Source organism: Kogia breviceps, chromosome 10, assembly GCF_026419965.1.
Source record: "Kogia breviceps isolate mKogBre1 chromosome 10, mKogBre1 haplotype 1, whole genome shotgun sequence".
Classification (NCBI taxonomy): domain Eukaryota; kingdom Metazoa; phylum Chordata; class Mammalia; order Artiodactyla; family Physeteridae; genus Kogia; species Kogia breviceps.
The window spans coordinates 68,691,569-68,714,181 of record NC_081319.1 but is presented as its reverse complement, the minus strand read 5'-3'; the positions used below and the strand labels follow the sequence as shown (position 1 = coordinate 68,714,181).

The window sequence follows — 22,613 nt, the reverse complement described above, 5'->3', positions numbered from 1 at the left end:
GGATTCAAACCCAGGCTTTCTGGTTCCAAAAGCCAGGCTCATAATCACTCAGCTAGGAAAGAAGCAGACATTTACTGAGTGTCTTACTAGGCACAGGAGGATTTTACATGATCTTAGTACTATTATCCCCATTTTACAGATGAGAAAACTGAGGCTCAGCGGGTCCTTTGGTGAAGCTGCTCAACGTCTAAAAAGGAAGGACATTTCAGATGATCCTTAGGGAATCTGCTCTGGAATAGACTTCAGGGCCTGCACACTATCGCCACCTAGTGGCATTATACCTTAAATGCAGGCAGAATACCTAAGCAGATGCTGGGTGCCGAGTTCAACATAGATTTTGTATTTGCGTTTGGTTTGGTTTTTAGTTTCTGTGTCCTGAACAACAAAAAGATGTGGTTTGCTCATAATAATCTGGTTTTTTTCATAATAATCTTTTATATTGAAGACGTGGTTGTGAGCAGAGTTCAGCATTTGTAATATCAGCTTCAGAATTAATACCTGGGGGGAAGGGAATCTGTATGATGTGTTGATTTTTAGTTTTTCCAAGGGCTTCCATATACATTGTTCCATTGGACTCTTACCGCACCCAGCATTACTTTGACTCCTACTTTTTTTGATGAGGAAATGAGACTTGTCAAGGAAGCTCGATTGTGTTGGCATTGGAACCTATCCCTGGTGGCTCCAGAACCTGGATCTTGTGACAGGAGAGGCCCATTGGGTCAAAGCCCACACTTCCAGGCCCAGAGAGTCTGGGTGACTAGATCCCGTGAGTCAGTGGCTGTCCTGGGTCTTGATCCTGGGACTCCTCAATTGTAGGGCTGAGTTCCTCTCCAATCCTGGGCAGTGTTTCAGCTTCCACTTCCTCCAAAGCAAACCTCACCTGAAGGAGAAAATGAGGTCAATCAAAAGCACTGCCACGAGGCTCACTTCTGCAAAGCACTGCTCCAGCCCATGGTCTCTGCTTTGCTTCTTTTCAGTCTGAGAGCCTGGGGTCTTCCTTCCTCCTGTTTCTCCTTCCTCATGCAGCCAAGTGTTAGACCAAGGAGAAGAAAACAACAGCTCTGGTACATTTGCCTTCTCAACACCATCACCCTCTGGCCCCCATCCCTTTTCATGCCAGCTCCTCCCTGTCCCAGAACCAGGACGCCCAAACCCAGATGAGATGGGAATACATCATGGGGTGTAGGGCTGGGCACTGCCATCTGATCCTGGTTCTGCCACAAACTCACCACGTGGCCTGGGGTGGGACACTTTGCCTCTCAGATCTCAGTTTCCGCACCAACACAATGGGGATGCATCATGGCATAGTGTGTTAGAGTGAAGACTGCAAACCACCTGAGTCCCCCCATGGCTGGTTTCTTAGACACATCATGGTGCAGCCATGCAGTGGAATATTATGCAGCTGATAAAAAAGAATGAGGACTTCCCTGGTGGCACAGGGGTTAAGAATCCGCCTGCCAATGCAGGGAACACAAGTTCGAACCCTGGTCCAGGAGTATTCCATATGCCACGGAGCAACTAAGCCCGTACACCACAACTACCGAAGCCCGCATGCCTAGAGCCTGTGCTCTGCAACAAGAGAAGCCACCGAATTGAGAGACCCATGCACTGCAGTGGGGAGTGGCCCCACTTGGGACAGCTAGAGAAAAGCTTGCGAGCAGCAATGAGGACCCAATGCAGCCAAAAATAAATAAATTAATAAATTAATAAATTTTTTTAAAAAAGAATGCGCAAAAAAGTGATGCAGAAAAAGCTTCTGACAAAATTCAACACCCATTTATGATAAAATCTCTCCAGAAAGTGGGCATAGAGGGAAACTACCTCAACATAATAAAAACCATATATGACAAACCCACAGCAAACATCATTCTCAATGGTGAAAAACTGAAAGCATTCTTTAGTGGACAAAGATGTCCACTCTCACCACTATTATTCAACAGAGTTTTGGAAGTCAGCCATGGCAATCATAGAAGAAAAAGAAATAAAAGGAATACAAATTGGAAAACAAGAAGTAAAACTGTCACTGTTTGCAGATGACATGATATTATACATAGAGAATCCTAAAGATGCTACCAGAAAACTACTAGAGCTAATTAATGAATTTGGTAAAGTAGCAGGATACAAAATTAATGCACAGAAATCTCTTGCATTCCTATACACTAATGATGAAAAATCTGAAAGAGAAATTAAGGAAACACTCCCATTTACCATTGCAACAAAAAGAATAAAATACCTAGGAATAAACCTACCTAAGGAGACAAAAGACCTGTATGCAGAAAACTATAAGACACTGATGAAAGAAATTAAAGATGATACCAACAGATGGAGAGAGATACCATGTTCTTGGATTGGAAGAATCAATATTGTGAAAATGACTCTACTACCCAAAGCAATCTACAGATTCAATGCAATCCCTATCAAATTACCAATAGCATTTTTTACAGAACTAGAACAAAAAAATCTTAAAATTTGTATGGAGACACAAAAGACCCCAAATAGCCAAAGCAGTCTTGAGGGAAAAAAACGGAGCTGGAGAAATCAGATCCTGACTTCAGACTATACCACAAAGCTACAGTAATCAAGACAATATAGTACCAGCACAAAAACAGAAATATAGATCAATGGAACCGGATAGAAAGCTCAGAAATAAACCCACACACCTATGGTCAACTAATCTATGACAAAGGAGGCAAGCGTATAAAATGGATAAAAGACAGTCCCTTCACTGAGTGGTGCTGGGAAAACTGGACAGCTACATGTAAAAGAGTGAAATTAGAACACTCCCTAACACCATACACAAAAATAAGCTCAAAATGGATTAGAGACCTAAATGTAAGACTGGACACTATAAAACTCTTAGAGGAAAACATAGGAAGAACACTCTTTGACATAAATCACAGCAGGATCTTTTTGTTTTGTTTTGTTTAGGGTTTTGTTTTGGGTTAAGCGGGCCTCTCACTGTTGTGGCCTCTCCCGTTGCGGAGCACAGGCTCCGGACGCTCAGGCTCAGTGGCCATGACTCACGGGCCCAGCCGCTCCGCGACATGTGGGATCTTCCCGGACCGGGGCACGAACCCGTGTCCCCTGCATCGGCAGGCGGATTCTTAACCACTGTACCACCAGGGAAGCCCGCAGAATCTTTTTTGATCCACCTCCTAGAGTAATGGAAATAAAAACAAAAATAAGCAAATGGGACCTAATTAAACTTAAAAGCTTTTGCACAATAAAGGAAACCATAAACAAGACGAAAAGACAACCCTCAGAATGAGAGAAATTATTTGCAAATGAATCAACAAAGGATTAATCTCCAAAATATATAAACAGCTCATGCAGCTCAATATTAAAAAGACAAACAACTCAATCCCAAAATGGGCAGAAGACCTAAATAGACATTTCTCCAAAGAAGACATACAGATGGCCAAGAAGCACATGAAAAGCTGCTCGACACATCACTAATTATTAGAGAAATGCAAATCAAAACTACAATGAGGTATCACCTCACACCAGTTAGAATGGGCATCATCAGAAAATCTATAAACAACAAATGCTGGAGAGGGTGTGGAGAAAAGGGAACCCTCTTGCACTGTTGGTGGGAATGTAAATTGATACAGCCACTATGGAGAACAGTATGGAAGTTCCTTAAAAAACTAAAAATAGAATTGCCATATGACCCAGCAATCCCACTACTGGGCATATACCCAGAGAATACCATAATTCAAAAAGACACATGCACCCCAATGTTCATTGCAGCACTATTTACAATAGCCAGGTCATGGAAGCAGCCTAAATGCCCATCTACAGATGAACGGATAAAGAAGATGTGGTACATATATACAATGGAATATTACTCAGCCATAAAAGGAACGAAACTGGGTCATTTGTAGAGGTGTGGATGGATCTAGAGACTGTCATACAGAGTGAAGTAAGTCAGAAAGAGAAAAACAAATATCGTATATTAACGCATATATGTGCAACCTGGAAAAATGGTACAGATGAACTGGTTTGCAAGGCAGAAATAGAGACACAGATGTAGAGAACAAATGTATGGATACCAAGGGGGGAAAGTGGCGGGGTTGGGGTGGGGGGGTGGTGTGATGAATTGGGAGATTGAGATTGACATATATACACTAACATGTATAAAATGGATAACTAATAAGAAACTGCTGTATTAAAAAATAAATAAAATAAAATTCAAAAAAGAACTACAAATAGAAAATATAATGTTAGGTAGTGATTAAAAAAAAAAGAATGAGGCAGTCCTTAACATTCTGGTATGAAACAGTCACCAAATATCTGCTTCAAGAGGAAAAAGCAAGGTGCAAAGCTGTGCGTATAGTCACTACATGCCTATATATATGTTCATAGTGACGGTGGAAGAATATATATCCATATTTGCTTGTAAATACAGAGGGTGTTTCTGGCAGGACACAAGGACCTGGAAAGAGTGGTTACCTCCCCAGAAGAGAATTGGGTGGCTGGGTGCAGGGCAGTGGATAGCAACTAATAGCAACCAGTGGAGCGGAGGCTGCTCTGTTGGTTATCTGTCTCCCTGGGAATATTGGAAGATCCTTGGGACTTGGCCCATCCTCAGTGTGGAGTGGGATGGTTTGGCCCCATCATGTGGGCCCTGGACCCTTCTCCATCCTGCGTCATTTCTCTCTCTCTATCTAATAAAGTTCGTTGTGATTTTACTCATAGACTAACTAAGACACAAATACAGATTGGTAGCATTCTATCCAAGCCATACTTCATTTTTTCCTTCATTCCATTTATTGAGGGCCTACTGTGACCCATGCACTGTTCTGGGTGCTGGGAACACAGTCATGAATAAGACAGTCAAAATTCTCACCTTTATGGAACTCACAGTCTGGTAGGAAGATAGATGATAAGCATATACACAAATAAATATAAAATAATGTCAGGTGGTGATAGTGCTATGAAGAATAGCAGGGGTTCAAGAGTTCGAGATGGCATATTCTTTGTAAGGGAGGTCAGTGAATGTTCTGAGAAATCATCAGCATGTCAAAACTTGACAAAATTCACATCTGCAAAATTTGATCGGGGAAATTACACTTAGTTGCAATACAACCACAGAGAAAACTCACAATTGCAAGACCTCTAAACAGTGGAACTTAATATGTACTCTCCCCCAGGAAAAAAAAAATAAGGCAATACATCATATGGAATTTTTTTAATGACTAGAAAAGAATGAATCCCAATGACAATAATCTCAGCATGGTAAAAATCAAAATGGAAAATTTTTTACTGCATGCTGTAGAAAATTGCTCAAAAACTGATCTTGTGTTAATACCATTTACTCTGGAAAATATTTTCTCAATGAAAATTGACAATGGAAATAAATCTAATTAAAATTTTATATTAAAAAAATAAGGTCAATTGACAAATTCATAGAGACAGAAAGTAGATCAGTGGTTGCCAGGGGATGAGGAGAGGAGTGAAGAGGAAATAACGGCTAAAGGGTATGGGATTTCTTTTTGGAGTGATGGAAATGTTCTGGAATTCGGCAGTAGTGATGGTTGCACAACATTCTGAATATGCTAAATGCTACTGAATTATATGCTTTAAAATGGTGCATTTTATGTTATGTGAATTATCTCATATAATTTATTATGTTATGTGAATTATATCAGTGAAAAATGGCAAAAACCAGTCAGATTTTTCCCCTACTCTTTTTAAATTAAAAAATGTTTTAAAATTCTTTATTGAAGTATATTTCTTATACAGTAATATTACATGTTACAGGTATAAAATATAACGATTCACAATTTTTAATGGTTATACTCCATTTATAGTTATTATAAAATATTGGCTATATTCCCCATGTTGTACGATATATCCTTGTAGCTCATTTTACACCTAAGAGTTTGTACCTCTTAATCCCCTCCCCGAATATTGCCCCTCCCTCCCCTACTCTCTTGATAGTTTTTAATTTTTTTTTTTTTTTTTGGCTGTGCCACGTGGCTTGTGGGATCTCAGTTCCCTGACCAGGGATTGAACCCGGGCCGCAAGCAGTGGAAGTGCCGAGTCTTAACCACTGGACCACCAGGGAATTCCCAAAAGTTTTACATTTTGATGAAGTCCAATTTATCTATTTTTTTCTTCTGTTGCCTGTGCTTTTGGTGTCAAATCCAAGAAATTATTGCCAAATCCAATGTCGTGAAGATTTTCCCCTGCGTTTTCTTCTAAGAGTTTTCTAGTTTTAGCTCTTATGTTTAGGTCTTTGATGCATTTTGATTTAATTTTTGTACATGGTGTTAGGTAAGGGTCCAACTTCATTCCTTGGTGTGTGGATATCCAGTTTTCCCAATGCCATTTGTTAAAGAGACTGTCCTTTCCCTATTGCATAGTCTTGGTACCCTTGTCAGAAATCATTTGGCCATATCCACAAGTGTTTATTTCTGGGCTCTCTATTCTGTTCCATTTGTCTCTATGTCTGTCTTTATACCAGTACCATACCATCTTGATTACTGTTACTTCATAGTATGTTTTGAACTCAGGAAGTGTGAGATCTCCAACTCTGACCTTTTTCAATGTTGTTTTGTCTATTCGGAGTCACTTGAGATTCCATATGAATTTTATGATGAGCTTTTCTATTTCTGTAAAAAACACTATTGGGCTCTTAACAGGGATTGCACTGAATCTGTTTATCATGAAGCCCCTTTTCTTACCTCTTTGAGGCCCCCCTGGCCTGTCCAGGAGAAGCCTGCACAGCCTTGGGCCCAGGTTGTCCTAAGCCCTCACCCTGGCCCTGCCACATGCTGGCAGTGTGAGAGTGAGCCTGGACCCGGGCTGATCCCCCAGGGCTCAGCTTTCCCATCTGAGAAATGGAGCGAACAGCTCAGCTCACTTTGCTGTGTTGTCAGAAAGATTAGCAATACTGATCGACTGACTAGCGTCGATGCTCCATAAAATTGCTCTGATATTTGAGTAGGCACCTCCACCTCCTGAAGGGAAGGATTTTTTTCCTGGAAACTTGGGATCTGTACTGGGAAGGAGAGTGTGGCACTTGCTGCAGAAAAGAGTCCCTCTCCCTTCTTTCACTCATCTCTGCCTCTGGGTTCCTGTCTCAGACAGCTGAATCTGCAGTAGCCCTAAGGGGAGGGAGGCTGGGCAGGACATAGAGGCACTGAGCCCCATCAGTTCCCCTCACCCCGCTTTGTCCCCTTCACCCCACCTGCAATGCATCGAGTCAAGGAAGGAGCTGCGGACCCCAGGTCCCTGGGCCTGGACTCCAGGGACTGAGGCACATGTGACTGTGGCCTGGGAGCCATGTCCTCCTCCTGGCTCTGGTGCCAGATTCGGGGGTGGGCTTAGACCAGGCATCTCCCCACTCTGGGCCTCAGTTCCCTTCGGGCAAAAGGAGGCACTCGATTTTTGATAATCATGATATATGCATGAATCAAATGTTTTGTGACTATTAACTAATCTAATCCTTACAGCACTCCTATCTGTGAGTCCCATTATGCAGATGAGAAAACTAAGGCACAGAGAGGACAAGTTGTTTTTCTAGGGTTGCTTTAGTTGCCCAACAGTTTGATTTCAGGGTCTGTTTTCTTTTTTTAAAAAATTAATTAATTATTTTTGGCTGAGTTGGGTCTTAGTTGCTGTGCGCAGGCTTTCTCTAGTTGCGGCGAGCGGGGGCCACTCTTCATTGCGGTGCGCGGGCCTCTCACTGTCACAGCCTCTCTTGTGGTGGAGCACAAGCTCCAGATGCGCAGGCTCAGTAGTTGTGGCTCATGGGACTAGTTGTCCCGTGGCATGTGGGATCCTCTCAGACCAGGGCTCAAACCCGTGTCCCCTGCATTGGCAGGCAGATTCTCAACCACTGTGCCTCCAGGGAAGCCCCGGGGCTACTCTTTGTTGTGGTGTGCTGGCTTCTTACTGTGGTGGCTTCCCCTGTTGCAGAGCATGGGCTCTAGGTGCGCAGGCTCAGTAGCTGTGGCCCTCATCCTCCAGAGCACAAGCTCAGTAGTTGTGGCTCATGCGCTTAGTTGCTCCTCGGCGTATGGGATCTTCCCGGACCAGGGCTTGAACTGGTGTCACCTGAATTAGCAAGCGGATTCTTAAGCACTGCACCACCAGGGAAGCGCTAGGGCCTGTTTTCTTAAGTACGACGACATCTAAGACAAGAAATATTACTGGGCTTAAGCATTACTTGAGGACTTGTTTAAAAAGCAGCTTCCTGAACCTCTTCTGTAGGGATTATGATTCTAGAGGTCTGGCAAAGCCCAGGAATTTGCCTTTTTTTTTTTTAATGTTTGCATTTCCAAATGTAAATGAGTTCCCTTTTTTAAAAAAGTTGTGGTAAAAACACACACACACATAATATTAAATTTACCATCTTAACTAGTTTTTAGTGTACAGTTCAGTCATGTTAAGTATATTTACATTGTTGTGCAATAGATCTCGAGAACTTTTTCATCTTGCAAAACTGAAACTCTTAAAAAAAACAAAACAAAACTGAAACTATAACTATTAAATGCTAATTCCCCTTCTCCTCTCCCCCAGCCCTTGGCAACCACCATTCTATTTTCTGTTCCTATAATTTTGACTACTTCAGGTACTTCATATGAGTGGAATCATACAGTACTTGTCCTTTTGTGACTGGTTTATTTTACTTAGCATAATGTCCTTGAGGTTCATCTATGTTGTACCATGTGACAGAATTTCCTTTTTAAGGCTGCATGATACTCCATCACATACATACATACATACCACTTTCTCTTTATCCTTTCATCCACTGATGGACATGTGGGTTGCTTCCACCTCTTGGGTATTGTGAATAGTGCTGCAATGAACATGGGTGTACAAACGTCTCTTTGAGACCCTGCTTTCAATTCTTTGCGGTATATACCCAGAATTGGGATTGCTGGATCGTAGGGTAATTCTATTTTTAATATTTTGAGGGGGCTTCCCTGGTGGCGCAGTGGTTAAGAATCCACCTGCCAATGCAGGGTATATGTGTTCGATCCCTGGTCCAGGAAGATCCCACATGCTGCGGAGCAACTAAACCAGTGCGCCACAACTACTGAGCCTGTGCTCTAGAGCCTGTGAGCCACAAATACTGAGCCCGCGTGCTGCAACTACTGAAGCCCACACATCTAGAGCCTGTGCTCCACAAAGAGAGAAGCCACTGCAATGAGAAGCCCGCACACTGCAACGAAGAGTCACCGCAACTAGAGAAAGCCCACGCGCAGCAACGAACACCCAACACAGCCAAAAATAAATAAGTAAAATTTCTTTAAAAAAAAATTTTTTTTTGAGGGATCTCCATACTGTTTTCCATAGTGGCTGCTCCATTTTACATCACTACCAATAGTGCACCAGTGTTCCCATTTCTCCACACCCTCACCCACACTCTGTTTTCTGTTGTTTTTTTAAATAGTAACCATCCTAACCGGTGTCAAGTGGTATCTTGTGGTGGTTTTGATTTGGAAGGTGACATTTTGTAAAGCTCCCCACGTGATTCCCTGATGGCACCTGGGCTAGCGAGAATCAGAGCTGTAAGGTGCTTCCCAGTTCAAAACAACTCGGTGACACCGAGTTTGGGGGGAACAAGCCGCACAAAGTGAGCATGGAGCACGGAGCTCCCACAGTTCAGGGTGCTCCTCCGTGCTCATCTTTGCCCCCTCTGATCCTCCTGACAACAAGAGCCTGCAGGCAAAGATATCTGGGGAGTTCTGGCAGGCGGAACTCCCTGTTTCTGTTTCTTAAGGATGAAAGGCATAGCCTGTGGAATCTGCCCGGAGGCAGAAAGTCAAATCTTCACCTTGAAGGCACAGAAAGACAGCTGGAACGGCCCTCCAATCTGCTAAAATCCACTTCTCTTGATGAGGACGTGGAACTGCCATATGGCCTCAGCCTTGCCGGCGCTTCCAGCCAGCCGCAGAAAAACGCTGAGGCATCAGAGAGGAAAATGCCCTGCCTTTTGTCCATCACAATGTCAGGGCTCCAGGTGGACTTGTCTCCACACTCAGTCAGTAGGCTCAGCCTCACGCGCGGAGGAGCAGCGAGGTAGGAACAGAATCATGACTGCTGGAGTGGCCCTTACACATCGTCAAATCATCTTCCTTCCCTTTCAGCTGCCCCGCCCATGCAGACCGCAAGGAGCTAGTCTGCTAGGCGGTGTGGCCGAGGGAGGGAGCCCAGCCTGGATACTCCAAGGCCGGTGAACCGGGACCGCAGAGCTGCCACGCCGCCTAGCCACGGGGTTGTTCTGTGTCTTCCTCCTGCTCCATCTGGCTCTCCCCGGCCGGCCTCCGGGCTTGATTTACCACCGGCAGGGCCATATGTCCTGCCAGCCCTCGAGGGCCTGTAAGTGACAGGGGTGGAGAGGAAAGGTGAAAGTTTAATTTCTTTCCTTTGCACAGCGTTCGCCCTGCGTGAGGAGGGCCCCACCCACCCCCTGTGACCCAGAGCCCCAGGTGGAAACTGCATACCGGGTGGAGCTGAACACTGGAATTTCCTTCTGGGACTGGTGGCCACCCATCCCTCCCTCCCTGCCCCACCCCTTAGTGGCTGGTGCAGGCCTCCTTTGGTCCCAGTCTCCTAAGGGCATCAGTTTGGGCTCCGGTTCTGGGTGGGTCTTGTGACTTGCTTTGATAAACCGAATGGAATGAGAGTGACCTTTCTCGGATACCTAGCGGCTTCTGCTTCTGTGCTCTGTCTCTGGGAAGCCACCACCATGCCCAGCCACCACGTGGGGAAAGAGAGGCCACATGGTGGAAATGCCAAGTGAGGCCTTCTGGACCTTCTGGCCTAGCCCCAGACACCAGCCAAGGGAGTGACTCTAGCTGTGACCAAAAACCACAGACAAGGTTCACAACACAATGGGTGACAAGCTATCTCCATGAAGCTTAAAATACAAGGGTGAGGGGCTTCCCTGGTGGCGCAGTGGTTGAGAGTCCGCCTGCCGATGCAGGGGACACGGGTTCGTGCCCCAGTCCGGGAGGATCCCACATGCTGTGGAGCGGCTGGGCCCGTGAGCCATGGCCGCTGAACCTGCGCGTCCGGAGCCTGTGCTCTGCAATGGGAGAGGCTACAGCAGTGAGAGGCCCGCGTACTGCAAAATAAAATAAAATAAAATAAAATAAAATAAAATACAAGGGTGAGGACAAAGCAGGGACAGCTACAAGACTTGCATCTGTGGGGGAAGAAACAGAAGGAAGCAAGGGGGTATGGTGCAGCATCTGGTGACCTGGAAACAGGAGAACCCCAAAATAAGTAACAGATATTCCTGGTAAAGCACCGTGGCCAGTTTGAGAAGAACAGCTGACACTGGAGTGTGGCTCAGAGCAAGGGGATTGAAGGGGCTGAGCGGTCGAGGTGCTATTAACTTCTGAAACAGCCCCAAGGCTCCCTGCCCTGTGAGGGCAGAACCCCACACCGGAGAGAAACTGCTGCTTGTGGAATAAAATTGAGCTACAAGGGCTTCCCTGGTGGCGCAGTGGTTGAGAGTTCGCCTGCCGATGTAGGGGACACGGGTTCGTGCCCCGGTCTGGGAGGATCCCACATGCCGCGGAGCAGCTGGGCCCGTGGGCCATGGCCGCTGAGCCTGTGCATCTGGAGCGGCCACAACAGTGAGAGGCCCGCTTCCCACAAAAATAAATAAATAAAAATAAATAAAATAAAATAAAATTGAGCTACAGAATAGGCACAACAGAAATGAAAGAAAGAGAAGAGCCAGAAAAAAGTGGATGTGCCAGTGATGAATTTATTGCCTATCAGCTCCAACACCCCTTTTCTTCCTCATATCAGATGAGCTCACAAGGAACTATATACATTTCCTAGTTCTGTCTGCCAGAAAGCTAGACACAGTGATCAACCCAACAGCAATGAGCATCACTAGAGCCCAAAATGTGGTCTTGAAATACCATTTCCTATGAAAAGAAGTCAGGAGGAAAAAAAAAACAAAGAGAGAGAAAAGAAAAGAAAAAAAAAAGAAATTACAAAATAAAAAAAGAAGTCAGGGCTTCTTAGAGAAATGCCTTTTTCAAGACTGGAGCGGGAAGGTACAAAATACAAGATTAGGCTGGACCACCTTGATGTCACAGCTAGCAGGAAACTCTCGAAGACTACTAGGATGTCAAAAGGACTCAGAAGCCAGTTTGAAGAGGCTCCCACTGGCCCGTGTGAGCTTTAATAAGGATAAGAATTGCAATGGATTCAAATCAATCAAATATGTTTAAATCTGTGGTTCATAATGCTATTAAAAATTAATTGGTCATCTTGATAGGGAGGCAATTTATTATCTTGGAAACAGGTAAAGAAAAGAAAAGAAATGAATCAGGACTTCCCTGGTGGCTCGGTGGTTAAGAATCTGCCTGCCAATGCAGGGGACAGGGGTTCGAGCCCTGGTCCAGGAAGATTTTTGCATGCCACGGAGCAACGAAGGCCATGCATCACAACTACTGAGCCTGAGCTCTAGACACAAGCCAAAACTACTGAGCCTGCATGCTACAACTACCGAAGCCCACGTGCCTAGAGCCCATGCTCCGCAAGAAGAGAAGCCAATGAGAAGCCCATGCACTGCAACAAAGAGAAGCCCCCGCTCACCACAGCTAGAGAAAAGCTTGCCTGCAGCAACAAAGACCCAATACAGCCAAAAATAAATAAATGAATAAATTAATTTTTAAAAAAGAAATGAATCAAGCATTTATCCTGCCTTCCCAATATGACTTATGCCACTGGGTAACCAAATAATAGATGAGGGGAAGCATCTCTTTATAAAAGTATTGCAACCAATAAATGAAATAATAGAATTAGGACATCATCATTTTGTTACCCTCTGTGAATTAACTGGTGTAGGCATTGAACATCAATGGCTGCTAACATCACAAAAAGAGAGACAGCCAGACACCATGTGCCTACAAAGGGAAGACCACGTCACCACCTGAAATGTTGCCAAAAGGATCCAACCTGAGTCTGATCAGTCCTCCGGGTCCAGCTGCCCATTTGCCAGAAATGCAGGTGACAGAGGAGCATGTTGAACTGCACTGTGTATGCAATCAGCAAAATCTAGACCAAGGGAAACTCTACAGGTCAAACAACCCGGATACTCCAACAAATTAATTGTAAAGGAAAAAAAGGGGAGGGCATGGAGAGTATGGCCAACATACCCTAACTGACTCCCCCAATGAGTTGTGCCCTTGTATAATCCCTTCCTCTTGAGTGTGGGTACGACCTGCAACTTGCCCTTAACCAATAGACTATGGCAAAGGTGAGAGGGTGGCACCCCCATAAGCATGTTTTGTTATATGACTACATCTTAACAGACTGGAAGGGGAGACTCCCCTGTTTCTTTTTTCTTTTTTTTTTTTTTGGTGTTACCACGCAGCATGCGGAACTTCCCTGACTAGGGATCCTGCAGTGGAAGCACGGAGTCTTAACCACTGGACCACCAGGGAAGTCCTCCCCTATTAGTCTTAAATAAGAAAACATCCAGGCTATAAACAGCCTATAGAGAGGGCCACATGACAAGAAATTTGGGGCAGCTTCTAGAACTTAAGGGCTGTCTCCAGCAATCACTGGGAAGCATCTGGAGCCCACAGTTTTGCAGTTGCAAGGAAATGAGTGCTGCCAACAGCCAGAATGAGCTTAGAAGTGGATTCTTCCCTAGTTGAGTCTCCAGATGAGAATGCAGCCTGACCAACACCTTAACTGCAGCCTGTGAGCCCCTGAGAGGAGGACCCAACTCAGTGGTGCCCAGGCTTTTGACCCATGAAAGCTGAGAGATAATATATGTGTGGTTTTTTTGTTTCTTTCTCTCTTTTTTTTTTTGGCTGTGCCTCACAGCTTGCAGGATCTTAGTTCCCTGACCAGGAACTGAACCCAGGCCCTCGGTAGTGAAAGCAAGGAGTCTTAACCACTGGACCACCAGGGAATTCCTTATGTGTGTGTTGTTTTAACCCACTAAATTTGTGATAATTTGTTACACAGCATAGAAAAACTAATACAGAGGGAGAACCTATAGATTAAAAGAGACTTAAAAGACATCAACTTTTTTTCTTCTGTCTCTTTCTTTATATTTGTGCCCTTTTTTGTGTGTGGATAAACCTTGAGGACATTATGCTAAGTGAAAATAAACCAGCCACAGGAGACAAACACGTATAATTCCACTTATATGAGGCACTTAGTGTAGTCAAAAACATAGACAGAAAGTAGATGGTAGTTTTCAGTGGCTGGTTGGAGGGGCAAATGGGAAGTTTTTGTTTAATGGGTATAGAGTTTCAGTTTTGTAAGATGAAAAGAGTTCTGAATGGTGGTGATGGATGCACAACAATATGAATATACTTAATACCATCGAACTATACTCTTAAAAATGGGTGAGCTAGTAAATTTTGTGTTGTGTGTATTTTACCACAATTTTTTAAATTAAGGGGAAATATATGCCAAAAAAAATCAAGTTTTTTTCTTATTTCATTCTTTTTCATGTGTGCCTTTTTTTCTCTTTTTTCATTTTTAAGTAGACCTTGTTTTGTAGAGCAGTTTTAGGTGGATAGCAAAATTGAGCAGAAAGTACAGAGAGTTCTCATGTACCCCCTGCCCCTCTCCTCTCAGTTTCCCCCCTATCAAATCCAGCACCAGAGTGGTACATTTGTTACAATCAATATTTGTACAATTTTTAAAATTTTTAATTTCGAACTAATTTTAGACTTAGAGAAAAGTTACAAGAATAAAGAGTTTTCTGATATCCTTCACCTTGCTTCCCTTAGTATTAGTATCTATATAATCGAGAATAGGAAGTTAACATTGGTACAATATTATTCATTGAACTACAGACCTTACTTTAATATGAATTTCCCACTAATGTGCCTTTTTGCTTCCAGGAGCTGATCCACGATCCCACATTGCATTTAGTTGTTATTTCTCCTTCGTCTACTTCAGCTTCAGTAAGCTTTCCTCATCTTTTTTTTTTTTTTTTTTTTGCCACGCTGAGCGGCTTGTGGGATCTCAATTCCCTGACCAGGAATTGAACCTGGGCCCTTGGCAGTGAAAACATGGAGTCCTAACCACTGGACTGCCAGAGAATTCCTTGGAATTTTTTCTTGAATTTTTAAAAATTGAAGTATAGTTGACTTACAATATCGTGTTAGTTTCAGGTGTACAGCACAGTGATTCAGATACGTGTAGCACAGTGATTCAGATATGTTTACACATATTTTTTTTCCAGATTATTTTCCCTTATAGGTTATTATAAAATATTGAGGGGGTTCCCTGGTGGCGCAGTGGTTGAGAGTCCGCCTGCTGATGCAGGGGACACAGGTTCATGCCCCAGTCCGGGAAGATCCCACATGCCGCGGAGCGGTTAGGCCCATGAGCCATGGCCACTGAGCCTGTGCGTCCAGAGCCTGTGCTCCGCAACTGGAGAGGCCACAAAAGTGAGAGGCCCGTGCAATGCAAAAACAAACAAACAAAAAAATTGAGCATAGTTCCCTGTGCTATACAGTAGGTCTTTGTTGGTTATCTATTTTTCCTCATCCTTTATGACACTGATCAAAATATTTTTTTAATGAGCAAGCCAAAACAATTTTCTTTTAAAGGATGAATGAAGTTGGAAGACTTATGCTACCTGATTTCAAGTCTATCTATAAAGCAACAGTACCAAGAAAGTGAGATGTTGGTGTAAGGATAACACTACAGATCAGTGGAAGAGAAAAAAGAGCCCAGAAGTAGAGCCACTGATGTGGGATCTATTAATTTTCAACAAAGTTAATTCAATGCAGAAAGAGTAGTCTTTTCAACAAATGATGCTGGAAGAACTAGATATTCATTTGAAACAAAAAGAATCTCAATCCTTATACCACACACAAAATTTAATTTGAAGTCGATCATAGACATAGTGTAAAAGTTAAAACTAAAAAAATTCACAATGTTCATTGCAGTTCTATTTACAATAGCCAGGACATGGAAGCAACCTAAGTGTCCATCGACAGATGACTGGATAAAGAAGATGTGGCACATATATACAATGGCATATTACTCAATCATAAAAAGAAACGAAATTGAGTTATTTGTAATGAGGTGGATGGACCTACGGTCTGTCATACAGAGTGAAGTAAGTCAGAAAGAGAAAAACAAATATTGTATGTTAACACATATATATGGTATCTAAAAAAAAAAATGGTCAAGAAGAACCTAGGGGCAGGACAGGAATAAAGATGCAGACATAGAGAATGGACTTGAGGATATGGGGAGGGCGAAGGGTAAGCTGGGACGAAGTGAGAGAGTGGCATGGACATATATACACTGCCAAATGTAAAATAGATAACTAGTGGGAAACAGCCGCATAGCACAGGGAGATCAGCTCTGTACTTTGTGTCCACCTAGAGGGGTGGGATAGGGAGGGTGGGAGGGAGACCCAAGAGGGAGGAGATATGGGGATATATGTTTATGTATAGCTGATTCACTTTGTTATAAAGCAGAAACTAACACACCATTGTAAAGCAGTTATACTCCAATAAAGATGTTAAAAAAAAACCCAAAAAACTAAAAAAAAAAAGGGAATCCCCTGGTGGCCAAGTGGTTAGGACTCTGCACTTCCACTGCAGGGGGCACAGGTTCTATCCCTGGTCCAGGAACTAAGATCCCACAATCCATGCGGGGGGTGGAGGGTGTGTACTAAAAAATCTTCTAAAGGAAAACGTAAGAGGATATTCTCGTAAGCTTGGGCTAAGCGAAGATTTCTTAGGACACAAAAAGCACAGATCATTTAAAAAATTAACAAATTAGTCTATTAATAAATTAATTAATTGAAAACTTCTGGGGATAGCAGCCATCTTGCCTTCCATCAAAGGAGTCCTGTCGTGCCGGGGGAAGGAAGACAGAAGATGAAAGAAGCATGTGAAACAGTGGCAGGGACCCAGAAACCCTCTTACCTTATTCCTGTATTGTGCCTTCCCTAGAGCGCAGGGAATGTTATTCCATCTGTCTTTGCATTGTTTTGTGATATGAGGCTAAAGAGGAATTGGGTAGTTGTTTGCCTTGTGTATTAGTATCTCTGGAGTGGTATTCAGAGACGTTTGTGCCACTTTTATAAACGTAAAAAGTAACCTGATTAAAATAGCTTGATGCTTGTCAATATTAGATGTTCAGATTGAAATTCAACTTAAACAGGCAGAAAAAAGCCCTACATGTTGAACAGTATTCATATTCTTGCATGAATAAAATTATCTCTTTGTGTTTAAAAAAAAGAAAGAGAACTTCTGGGAGATTGGAATTGAGATACACACTCCTACATATAAAATAGATAACTAATAAGGACCTACTGTATAGCACAGGGAACTCTACTCAATACTCTGTAATGACCTATATGGGAAAGAATCTAAAAAAAAAAGTGGATAGAGAATTCCCTGGCAGTCCAGTGGTTAGGACTCTGAAGTCTCACTACCAAGGGCCCGGGTTCGATCCCTGGTTGGGGAACCAACCAGGTTGGTTGCCCACGATTGGTTGGTTGCCTCCCACGAGCCACATGCTGCAGCCAAAATAAATAAATAAATAAATAAATAAATAAATAAATAAATAAATAATTTTTTAAAAAAGAGTGGTTATACGTATATGTATAACTGATTCACTTTGCTGTATACCTGAAACTAACACAACACTGTAAATCAACTAGACTCCAATAAAAATTATTTTTTAAAAAAAGGAAGAAAGAAAGAAAGCTTCTGGTCTTCAAAAGCCATTGTTAAGAAAATAAAAAGACAAGCCACAGACTAGGAGAAAACATTCATAATATATACATATATCTGAAAAAAGGACTGGTATCCAGATTATATAAATAACTCCTACAACTCAATATTAAGAAGAAAAATGATCCAGTTTTTAAAACAGGCAAAAGACTGAACTGTATAGTTAAATATGGTTAAGATTGTAAATTTTATGGTGTGTATATTTTACCACAACTGAAAAAAAATTTAAATGGGCAGAAGATTTGAAAAAAATCTTTCAGAAAAGAGAATATCAAAACATCAGGCCTTAGACCTTAAGTATATACAATGTTTATTTGTCAATCATACCTCATTAAAGCTAGGGGGAAAGCTTTTTTTTAATTTAAAGTAATATTAATAACTGACTTTCTTGAGCACCTGCCACGTGCATGGCACAGCTCCAGACGTATCATTTATACAAACACTTTTAATCCTTCCCACAACTCCACCAGGTTGGTATTGTTATTTCCAGCAAAGAAATGAAGAAACCAAGGCCCAGAGAGGCTAGAGGCCCCACAGCTATAAAGTGGCAGAGGTTTGCCAGGCAATGTAGCTCTCAATTCTGTGCTCTCAATTGCAGAGGTAAAGAGGCTCCAATGGGCAATAGGAGAGGAAACTCTCCCAAGGGAAGTGTGGCTGCCTTGCTTGTCCTAGTGGACTGTGCTGAGGAAGGAGGCCCAGCAGGAAGAGGATATCGAGATAGACGTTTCAAAACCAAAATGCATCACAAGCTTCATTCATTTCCTTAAGAAATATTTACTGAGACTCTCCTGTGTGCCAGGCACTGTCCCAGGCTGCTGGGGCTCCAGCCATCAGCACCACAGGCACAAATCCCTGCCCTTGTGGAGATGAGATTCCAAACCCTTCCCATGCCTCAGTTTTTCCAGCTGTAAAATGGGTACTCAAAAATGTATTGGATTGGCCAAAAAATTCATTCGGTTTTAAATAAAAATAAAAGACACATTTTTCATTTTCACCAAGAATTTTATTGACTAATGTATTCACTAACTGAACAAACTTTTTGGCCAACCAATAGTTAGGCAGTGAAAAAGAAAACAAGGGAGTATGAGAAATACTCAGAGGTTTACAGGTGACAATGGATAAACCAGACCTTGAGAGCAACATGGATCACCTCTGCAGGCAACAGATCCAACAGGCTGTCAACAGGTGGCATTCCCTGAACTCTGTCTGCAGTTTTTGCCTCCACATTGCTTATTATCAAATAATTCAGGAAAATAATCACGGCAGCCTCAGGCAAGTGAGGTCAGAGGAGCTGCCCCAAACAATGACAGGCAAAGAGGTGGTAGTCGATTAGGGAGAGGTCGTCTGCGGTGTGGTTTGCCCATGTGGAGGGGAGGGTCAGGCTCCATTTAGAGAATAAATCACACCCTCAGCCCCATGGCAACAGATGTGGGTGACGTGTGTGTGTGTGTGTGTGTGTGTGTGTGTCCCCGGGAATGTGTCAGCAGCCATCTACCTACAGATCACAAACTCATATATGCCTTGGGAGCTATAAATGAAAATTCACAGCAGAGATGGCTCTTTCGAGGATGTTTCTTCTGGAGTGGGAGGAGGTGTCATGCTATAGTATTAGGAAGCTATTCTAGATAGTGTCTATTGAGGACATCTGGTTTACTGTTGTCACAGCCAGGGCCTCACTGTACCTGGTCCCTGAGAGGGTGCCCTCCACTCTGTTCCCAGAGTCACAGAAATAGAGGCCACCGTGCTGACCACAGAGGGCACTGCTCCCCAGGACTCCTTCCCTTTCCTCTGTGACCGGGGAGATTTTATTCAAGGCTCTGGAAGCTCAAAAGAAAAGGAACTGCAACTAGAAAATCTCTACAAGGTAGTTTATTCATTTCCAATCTAGGGGGACTCCAGGGGGTCTCTGGGGACCTAGACCCTGACTTCTATTCTTCCATCTTTCCAGCAGCCCGCAGGATTTTATAGCTTCGCAAAGTTGGTGGTTCTCAATGTTGGTGGCTTTAAAACTGCTGCTGCCCATACCCACGTTCACCAGAAAACATGTCGAAGTACATCCTTAGCAGCTTTATTTGTAAATGCTGGAAACCACTTAGGTGGTGGTCCATTAACTGGTAAATGGATGAACAAATTGTGCTGTAGCTGTACAATGAAATGCCACTCTGCAACCAAAAGGAACAAAGTACTGATGCCTGTGATGGGGATTCTCACAAACCTGATGATGGAGAGGGGCGGGTAGCCAGATACAAACCAATATGTACTGTGGTGACATCAGAATAGTGTGTATCTGGGAGTGGGGGTGGGGCATTGACCAGAAAGGGAGACTTCTGGGGTACTGGTCATATCCTCTCTCTTGATCTGAATGGTAGTTAACATGGATTTACACACACACACACACACACACACACACACACACACACATAAAAATACATTGAGTTGTAACCTTAACATTTGTGCACTGTACTGTAAGTATACTACACATCAAGAAAAATTAAAAAGCAAAATACTGGGGGAATTCCCTGGTGGTCCAGTGGTTAGGACTCTGCGCTGACACTGAAGGGGACCCAGGTTCCATCCCTGGTCAGGGAACTAAGATCCCACAAGTCTCCTGGTGCAGCCAAAAAAAAAGACAAAATACTGATGCCTTGGCCCCACCCCCTGTGTCTGACTTAACTCAGTCTGGGGTGTGGCCTGGGTAAATAGATTTTTAAAAGCTTCCCAAAGGGTTCTACTGAGCAGCAGGCATGAGACCAAACGCTGCAAGAGCCAGAGCCCTTCCTCTCACTTTTCTGAACCCTGGACTCTGGCTCCCTGCCCCTGACCTTGGCCCCAGGAGGAGCACCCCATTGCAGAGGGGCAGCCTGAGGTAGCAGGAAAGGCTTCGGGCTCTGCAGACAGAGTCCAGTTCCATCAATTCTTACTTCTGTGACCTTGAACAAGAAACATCTGTTTCTCTAAGCCTGTTTTTTGTTCGTTTGTTTTTTGGTTTTTTTTTTTTTTTTTTTTTTTTTTGTGTGTGTGTGTGTGTGTGTGTGTGTGTCTTTAACATGGGGCAGGTGATAGACCTATATCTCACGCACAATACAGCGTAGGAGTGGTAAAAATGGGGTTGGTCTTGATAACGGTAATCTCTTTAAAATATACATCTGATCTTGTCACGACTGCCTGAAACCTTTCCGTGGCTCTTCATTGCACTTTGAATAAAATTCTACCTCTTTCCTGAGGCCACCATGCCTGTCCAGGTTCACCATGCTCACCATGTCCTGGCCGCTGGCTTGCCTCCCAGTTCAAGCCCTTCTCTGCAGCAGGGCCTTGCACTGGAATTGTTCCTCCTGGTTTGTCTCAACCCAAGCTCTGGGTCACCACGCCCTGATCCTTTTCTTCATAGCTCCCAGCACATAATAGAGGTATTTGTTGCCTGGCGTGGGATCCAGAGTGTGTTCTTGCCTCCACTTTTACCCCATCACCTGGCCCAGGGCCAGGTGCCTTGTGCCTCACTGCTGAATGGAATTCAGTGAACTCAAGGGTGCGCTGTCATCTGAGAAGTCTTTTCTAAATGTCAGAGGGTATTATTATTCGTCCTCCTTCCTGACTCAGTAACCTCTAATCTCCTCTGCTCGCCATGAGGCTGCTGTTTACTCCTGAAACATTTAGTATCCCAATCATGTGTGAGACATCATGCTAACTGCTGGAGAGGACAAAGAGAGGAGCAAGGCATGGCCCCTGCCCACGAGAAGGCTCCATCCAGGGCTGGAGACACCACAGGAACCTCATATGAGGATGAGCTGGGAAGTGCTGCAGTGTCCCTCCGCATCCTCTTCTCACTCCACATCCTCTCTAGGTGATCTCAGAGCCTCACGGGGTCTTAGATGATTCACTCACCTAATGTAACCCAGCTCTCTCCCACAGGACAAATTCTGAGCTCTTTATCTAAAATCACCCTGGGGAGCTCTACCCACCACCAGTCCCTCCCATCAGGAAGCTTGCACAAGCCTCTTAGATAGCCTCATCCACCAGAGGGCAGACAGCAGAAGCATGTAGAACTACAATTCTTTTTTTTTTTTTTTTTTTTTTTTGCGGTATGCGGGCCTCTCACTGTTGTGGCCTCTCCCGTTGCGGAGCACAGGCTCCGGACGCGCAGGCCTAGCGGCCATGGCTCATGGGCTTAGTTGCTCCGCGGCATGTGGGATCTTCCCGGACCAGGGCACGAACCTGTGTCTCCTGCATCGGCAGGCGGATTCTCAACCACTGCGCCACCAGGGAAGCCCAGAACTACAATTCTGTATCCTGTGGAAGGAAAACTACATTCACAAAAAGATAGACAAAATGAAAAGGCAGAGGACTTTGTACCAGATGAAAGAACAAGATAAAACCCCAGAAAAACAACTAAATGAAGTGGAGATAGGCAACCTTCCAGAAAAAGAATTTGGAATAACGATAGTAAAGATGATCCAGGACCTTGGAAAAAGAATGGAGGCAAAGATCGAGACTATGCAAGAAATGTTTAACAAAGACCTAGAGGAATTAAAGAACAAACACCAAGAAGAATTAAAGAAAAAACAAACAGAGATGAATAATATAATAACTGAAATGAAAAATACACTAGAAGGAATCACTAGCAGAATAACTGAGGCAGAAGAACAGATAAGAGACCTGGAAGACAGAATGGTGGAATTCACTGCCGTGGAAGAGAATAAAGAAAAAAAGAATGAAAAGAGATTAAGACAGCCTAAGAGACCTCTGAGACAACATTAAATGCAACAACATTCGCATTATAGGAGTCCCAGAAGGAGAAGAGAGAGAGAAAGGACCCGAGAAAATATTTGAAGAGATTATAGTCAAAAACTTCCCTAACATGGGAAAGGAAGTAGCCACCCAAGTCCAGGAAGCACAGAGAGTCCC

The 22,613-nt window shown here is 43.6% G+C and overlaps 1 non-coding gene across 1 annotated transcript; it reads left to right on the top strand.

The window, feature by feature from the left end:
- Positions 1-20,227: 20,227 nt before the first annotated feature.
- TRNAV-GAC (transfer RNA valine (anticodon GAC)) lies at positions 20,228-20,300 on the top strand. Its single transcript has one exon. It is a non-coding gene; the product is annotated as a tRNA-Val (tRNA).
- Positions 20,301-22,613: the final 2,313 nt, after the last annotated feature.